This window comes from Pristiophorus japonicus, unplaced genomic scaffold, assembly GCF_044704955.1.
Source record: "Pristiophorus japonicus isolate sPriJap1 unplaced genomic scaffold, sPriJap1.hap1 HAP1_SCAFFOLD_365, whole genome shotgun sequence".
NCBI classification, from domain to species: Eukaryota; Metazoa; Chordata; class Chondrichthyes; family Pristiophoridae; genus Pristiophorus; species Pristiophorus japonicus.
This window is the reverse complement of record NW_027253488.1, coordinates 139,665-147,511: the sequence shown is the minus strand read 5'-3', so window position 1 is coordinate 147,511 and position 7,847 is coordinate 139,665.

Sequence of the window (7,847 nt, the reverse complement as noted above, 5' to 3'; positions counted from 1 at the left end):
CTAGTTTGAATCTCGACATATTGTTCCAGAAAATCATCCGTCATACACTCCAGAATCCTCCTCCACATTATTGCTACCGGTTTGGTTAACCCAATCAATATGTACATTAAAATCACCCATGCTAACTGCTGTAACCTTTTAGCACGCGTCCCTAATTTCGTGTTTGATGACATCCCCAACCTCCGTACTACTGTTTGGTGGCCAGTACACAACTCCCACTAAGGTTTTCTGCCCTTTGGTGCTTCGCATCTCTACCCATATAGATTCTACATTTTCCACACTAATATCCTTGCTTTCTATTGTGTTAATCTCCTCTTTAACCAGAAACGCTCCCCAACTTCCTTTTTGCTTCCTGTCTGTCATTCCTGAATATTGAATACCCCTGGATGTTGAGTTCCCAGCATTGGTTATTCTGGGGCCATGTCTACGTAATCACAATTACCTCATATTGGTTAAAAGCTTTATGCGCAGTCAATTCATCAATCTTATTAGGAAGGCTCCCCGCATTCTCAGAGCCTTCAGGCTTGTTTTTTCAAAACTTTGTCCGTTTAGAATCATGTTGTATTTTGGCCCTTTTTGATTTCTGCCCTTGATTTCTCTGGGCTCCACTCTTGATTTTCTCCTTCCGACCTTTTGCTTCTGTCAACTATTTAGTTCCCTCTGCCTCCCTGCATAGATTCTCATCCCCCTGCCATTATATTTTAACCTTCCCCAACAGCCCTAGCAAAGTCTCTGGCGAGGACATCGGTTCTGGTTCTCCCCAGGCGCAGACTGTGCGGTTTGTACTGATCCCACCAACCCGAGATCCGGTTCCAATGTCCCAGGAATTTCAATCCCTCCCCTTGCAACATTCCTCAATAACCTATTCATCTGAGTTATCCAGCAATTCATACTCTGAATAGCACGTGGCACAGGTCACATACTGAGATTTCTACCTTTGGGTCCGAATTTTTAATTTAACTCCTAGCTCCCTAAAGTCAGCTTGTAGCACCTCATCCCGTTGTTTACCTATATCGTTGGGAGCTATGTGCACCACGACACTGGCTGTTCACCCTCCCCCTCCAGACAGTGCTGCAGCCGCTCTGAGCCTTGACCCTTGCACCATGGAGGCAAAATACCATCCTGGAGTCTCGTTTGCGGCCGCTGAAAAGCACATCTATTTCCCTTACAATCGATTCCCCTATCAGCATAGTTCTCCCACTCTTGTTGCTGCCCCTGTGCAGCAAAGCCACCCCTGGTGTCATCGACTTGGTTTCTACTGCCTTCCATGATGAGCCATCTCCCCCAACAGTACCTAAGTTGGTGTATCTGTTTTGGAGGGAGATGCCGCAGGGCAACCATATACTATCTTTCTTCCACTGCTCTGCCTGATGGTAACACATTCCCTATCCAGCTGTGTAAACATTACCTGCGGTGTGACCAACTCACTAAACGTGACATTCCCGACATCCTCAGCATCACGGATGCTCCACTGTGAATCCATCTGAGCCTCCAGTGTCGCAATGCGTTTTGTCTGGAGCTGCAGTTGGATACACTTCCGGCACATGTAGTTGGCAGGGACACCTCCAGTGTCCCCGATGTCCCACATAGCACAGGAGGAGCATGACACGGGTCTGGTCTCTCCGGCCATAATTGAGCCTTAAATTAGCCTAATTGGTAACACGCCAAACGTTTCTTACTGTTAATAAAAGAAAAAGATGAAGAAAAGAGAAAAAAAATAATCACCAATCGAAAATCAAATAACTTAACTGCTTGGCTGTGATGTCACACTCGTTTTTTTTTACATCTTTTTTGCCTTTTGAACCTGAACATTTTCTCCCCTTGTTGAGCTGCTCTCTCGAGTGCCGCCCTAGAACTATAGAATCATGGAATGGTTTCAGCACGGAAATAGGACTTTAGGCCCGTCGAGCCGGTGCTGATTTTCCCATTGCCCCGCCCTTTACCAGTTGCCCTGCAATTGTTTTTTCTTCAGACTTTTATGGAACTCACTTATGAAAGAGACGATTAATTCTCTCTCCACCGCCATTTCAATCTGTGCTTTTAAAACCTAACCACACGCTGCTAAATGACCTTTTCCTGTTCTATGTTCATATGTGAAAAGTCTGGGAAACAATAGAGGAATTCCTGTCACTCAACACAGCCTTCCAAAATATTCTATTCTCGTGAAACAAGCTCCTGAATTGTCGGCCAACTGTACAGGTTAAATCACTGGTATATTCCAAGCGGAAATTTAACCTCAGCGTTTCTGTAGTGTAGTGGTTATCACGTTCTCCTAACTCATAAAAATCCCAGTTCCCAAACGGGGAGGAAACATTTCGAAAATGTGTTCCTTTAAATATTTGAAAAAATTGAATAATATGCATTAGTGGTTCAATATTAACAAGCTGAAATGTTTCACAGCCTTGCTCTATTTGATGAATTCTCTTTACGTTTCTGTACACACGCATACTCGAAACCGTGTCTCTTGCCACTCTTATTTACAGCCCTGACAGTGCAGAAAGCCCCTCTCAAAGCTGCACGTTCCGGCTGCTTTCAGTTGAGTTGTGAAAGATTAATTTATGAATTTGCAGCGTTACCTCGCTTCAAATCAGCAGATGAAAGCCAGAAACAACTCATGAACTAATCGCCCTACCCCAGCTCTAGTGTGAGTGAGGCCGGGACAAGCAGCAACATTGTTGCCCACACACACTCCAATCAGCTGCCGGCAGAAAGTGGTGAATGCAGCTTTAATCTGCGGGTTACTGAATGAGAGGGGACCTCATAGAAACATATAAAATTATTTCCAGATTGTACAGGTTAGATGCAGGAAGAATATTCCCGAGGTTGGCGTAGTCCAGAACCAGGGGTCACAGTTTCAGGATAAGTGGTAGTCCATTGACCAAACTAGTAGTTACATCCTCAAAAAATTCCAGAAGATTTGTCAACCGTTATTTCCCTTTCACAAATCCATGCTGACTTGGACTGATCCTGTCACTGCTCTCCAAATGCACAGCTATTTCATCCATATTAATTGATTCCAACCCTTTCCCCACTTCTGATGTCAGGCTAACAGGTCTATAATTACCCTCCTTTTTTAAAAAGTGATGTTACATTAGCTACCCTTCAGTCCATAGGAACTGATCCATAGCCATTATTTCGAGCGACACCTCTTTAAGTACTTTGCGATTCAGCCAATCAGCCACCGTTTTTCGGCCTTCAATCCCATCAATTTCCCCAAAACAATTTCCCACCTGTGGAAAGGAAAGCGTGGGGCGGGCGTGGGAGGTGGGGGGGGGGTGGGGTGGGTGGGGGTGGTGGGGGGGGGAGGGGGGAACGGTACAAGAGCTAAGGCGGTTAGATGAAAGTTAGATTCTGTAGAAGAGAGCTTTAGGGGTACAGAAGAGTGCTTTGACGGGGTAGAAGAGCCTTGGGGACGGTAGAAGAGCACTTCAGGGCTTATAAGATATCTTGAGGGGGTGACTGCTAGGGATGGAGCAGAGCTTGGTGGAATAGAAGAACTTAGGGGGTGTCGGAGAGCTTGGTGGGATAGGAGAGTTTGGTAGGGTTAGGAGAGCTTGTCGGGGTTAGCAGAGGTTGCGAGGGAAGGAGAGTTTGAGGGGCAGGAGTGCTTAGCGGTGTAGGAGAGCTTGGGGGGGTAGGATACAGCTTCTGGGGATAGGAGAGATTGTAGGGGTAGGAGAGCTTGGGAGGATTGGAGAACTGTCGTATGCAGGAGAGCTTTTGCGTGTAGGAATGTTTGGGGGCTGGTTTGGTGGTGGGAGAGCTTGGAGGCGTTAGGAGTGCTTGGGCGGTGTAACAGAGATTGGGCGGGGGAGGGCTCGGAATGCTTTGTTGTGTAGGAGAGCTTGTGGCTTCAGGAGAGCATGGGGGTAGGAGAGCGTGGGGTGTTGGAGTGATTGGGGGGGTAAAAGATCTTGGCGGGATAGTAGGAGCCTGGGGTATAGGAGAGAGCTTCGGGGTGGGTTAGAGAGCTTCAGGGGTTAGGAAACATTGGTGGGAAGAAGTGCTTGCTGGAGAGGGGTCTGAAAGCTTGGGGAATCGGCAAGCTTGCGGGCTCGGAGTGCCTTTGGGGGTTGGATAGCTTGATGGAGTAAGGGAACTTGTGGTGTTAGGAGGTCTTGGCGGGATAGTAGAAGTTGATGGGATAGGAGAGCCTGGTGGGGGATAGTAGAGCTTGGGCGGGAGGGTTGAAGAGCTTGGGCGGGTGGCTTGAAGAGCTCGGGGTGTAGGGGATTACTGTGCGGTGTGGGATTATGGGAGCTGGTCGGTGGGTGTAGGCGGTGAATAGAGCTAAGGCGAAGGTGTAGAAGAGTGCTTGGGGGGGTTGAAGAAAAAATGGGGTGTGGTCGAAGGGAGCTTGGTGGGGATAGAAGGGAACTGGGGAGGGGAGAGCTTGGGGGATAGCAGAACATGCAGGGTAGCAAAGCTTTTGGGGGTAGAAGAGATTGGGTGGAGGGTTGGAAATCTTGAGAGTGTACAAACGCTGGGGGGGGGAGTAGGAACGTTTGGGTGGAAGAGAACATGGGGGGGTAGGAGAGCTTGGGTGGGTGGGAGAGCTTTTGTCGGGTAGGAGCGCTTGTGGCGGGCTGGGTAGGAGAGCTTGTGGGGCAGGGTAGGAGTGCTTCGTTAGTTAGCAGAGCTTTGCGGGTTAGGATTGATTGGAGTGCAGGAGAGTTTGTGGGTGTAGGAGAGCGTGGAGGGGTAGCAGAGCTAGGTAGGATAGGAGAGCTTGGAGTGGTGGGAGAGCTTTGGAGGTAGGAGAAAATGGGGGGAAGGAGAGAATGGGGTGTAGGAGATAATGGGCGGAGGAGAGCTTCGGGGGTAGGAGAGCTTGTGGGGTGTAGAAGATCTTGGTGTGTTAGAAGAGCTTGGGAAGATGGGAGAGCTTGTGTTGGTGGGAGAGCTTCGGGGTTAACATTGAAATATTGAATATAGGTGCAGGAGTAGGCCATTCGGCCCTTCTAGCCTGCACCGCCATTCAATGTGTTCATGGCTGAACATTCAACTTCAGTACCTTATTCCTGCTTTCTCGCCATTCCCCTTGATCCCTCTCGTATTAAGGACTTCAGCTAACTCCTTTTTGAATCTATTTAGTGAATTGGCATCAACCACTTTCTGTGGTAGAGAATTCCACAGGTTCGCCACTCTCTTGGTGAAGAAGTTTCTCCTCATCTCGGTCCTAAATGGCTCACCCCTTATCCTTAGACTGTGTCCCCTGGTTCTGGAATTCCCCAACATTGGGAACATCCTTCCTGCATCTAACCTGTCTAACCCCGTCAGAATTTTAAAAGTTTATATGAGGTCCCCTCCCATTCTTCTGAACTCTAGTGAATACAAGTCCAGTTGATCGAGTCTTTGTTGATAGGTCAGTCCCACCATCCCGGGAATCAGTCTGGTGAACCTTCGCTTTCTTCCCTCAATAGCAAGAATGTCCTTCCTCAGGTTAGGAGATCAAAACTGGACACAATACTCCAGGTGTGGCCTCACCAAGGCCCTGTACAACTCTAGCAACACCTCCCTGCCCGTGTACTCAAATCCCCTCGCTATGAAGGCCATCATGCCATTTACTTTCTTAACCGCCTGCTATACCTGCATGCCAACCTTCAATGACAGATGTAACATGACACGCAGGTCTCGTTGCACCTCCCCTCTTCCTAAATTATCACCATTCAGATAATAGTCTGTCTCTCTGTTTTTACCACCAAAGTGGATAACCTCAGGTTAATCGACATTATACTTCATCTGCAATGCATTTGCCTACTCACCTAACGTATCCAAGTCGGTCTGCAGCCTCATACCATCCTCCTCGCATCTCACACTGCCACCCAACTTAGTGTCATCCGCAAATTTGGAGCTACTACATTTTATCCCGTGGTCTAAATCATTAATGTACAATGTAAACGGCTGGGGCCCCATCATTCCACCCATCACTCCAGACATCATTCCACACATCGTTAACACATCGTTCCACAAATCATTTCACACCTCATTCCACATATCGTTCCGTACCTCATTCCACACATCATTCCACACATCATTCCACACCTCATTCCACACCTCAATTCACACCTCATTCCACACATCATTCCACACTTCATTCCACACATCATCCCAGACTTCATTACACACATCATTTCACACATCATTCCACTCCTTATTCCACACTTCATTCCATACCTCATTCCACACCTCATTCCAAGCATCATTCCACACATCATTCCACATATCAATCCACACATCATTCCACACATCATTCCACACATCATTCCAAACCTCATTCCAAACATCATTCCACACATCATTCCACACATCATTCCACACATCATTCCACATTTCATTCCACACATCATTCCACACCTCATTCCAAACATCATTCCACAAATCATTCCACACATCATTTCACACCTCATTTATCACCTCATTCCACACCTCAATTCACACCTCGTTCCACAACTCATTCCACACGAAATTTCATGCAACATTCCACACAACATTCCACACATCATTCCACACATCATTCTAAACCTCATTCCATACATCATTCCAAACATCATTCCAAACCTCATTCCAAACATCATTCCACACATCTTTCAACACATCTTTCCAGACATCTTTACACACATCATTCCACACATCATTCCACACATCATTCCACACCTCATTCCACAGCTCATTCCGCACATCATTACACACCTCATTCCATGCAAATTTCCACACATCATTCCACACATGATTCCACATATCATTCCACAAATCATTCCACACATCATTCCACACATCCTTCCACACCTCATTCTACACATCATTCCACACGTCATTCCACACCTCATTCCACCCATCATTCCACACTACATCCCACACGACATTCCAAAATTCATTCCACATAACATTCCACACCTCATTCCAAACATCAATCCAGACATCATTCCACACATCATTCCACACGTAATTCCACACATCATTTCGCGCATCATTCCACATGTCATTTCAAAGCTCATTCCACACATCCTCCCAAACATCATTCAACACATCATTCCAAACATCAATCCACACAAAATTCCACACATCATTCCACACATGATTCCACATATCATTCCACAAATCATTCCACCCAACATTCAACACATCATTCCACAAATCAGTCCACACATCAATCCACACATCATTCCACCCACCATTCCACACAGCATTCGACACATCATTCCACACATCATTCCAAACATCATTCCACACAACATTCCACACATCATTCCACTCATCATTCCACACATCATTCCAGACATCACTCAAACCTCATTCCACACATCATTCCAGACGTCATTCCACGGATCATTCCACACTCCATCACACACATCATTTCAAACATCATTCCACACCTCATTCCACACATCATTCCAAACCTCATTTCACACATAATTCCACACATCATTCCACACGTCATTCCACACATGATTTCACATATCATTCCACAAATCAATCCACGTATCATTGAACACATCATTCCACACATCATTCCACGCATCATTCCACAACACATTCCGTCCGTCATTCTACACAGCATTCCACACATCATTCCAAACATCATTCCACACATCATTCCAAACCTCATTCCACACATTATTCCACACATCATTCCACACATCATTCCACACATCATTCCAAACATCATTCCACACATCATGCCATACCTCATTCCACACATCATTCCACACATCATTCCACACCTCATTCCACGCTTAATTTCAGACATCATTCCACACATCATTCCACACCTCATTTATCACCTCATTTATCACATTATTCCACAGCTCAATTCACACTTCATTCCACAACTCATTCCACACGAA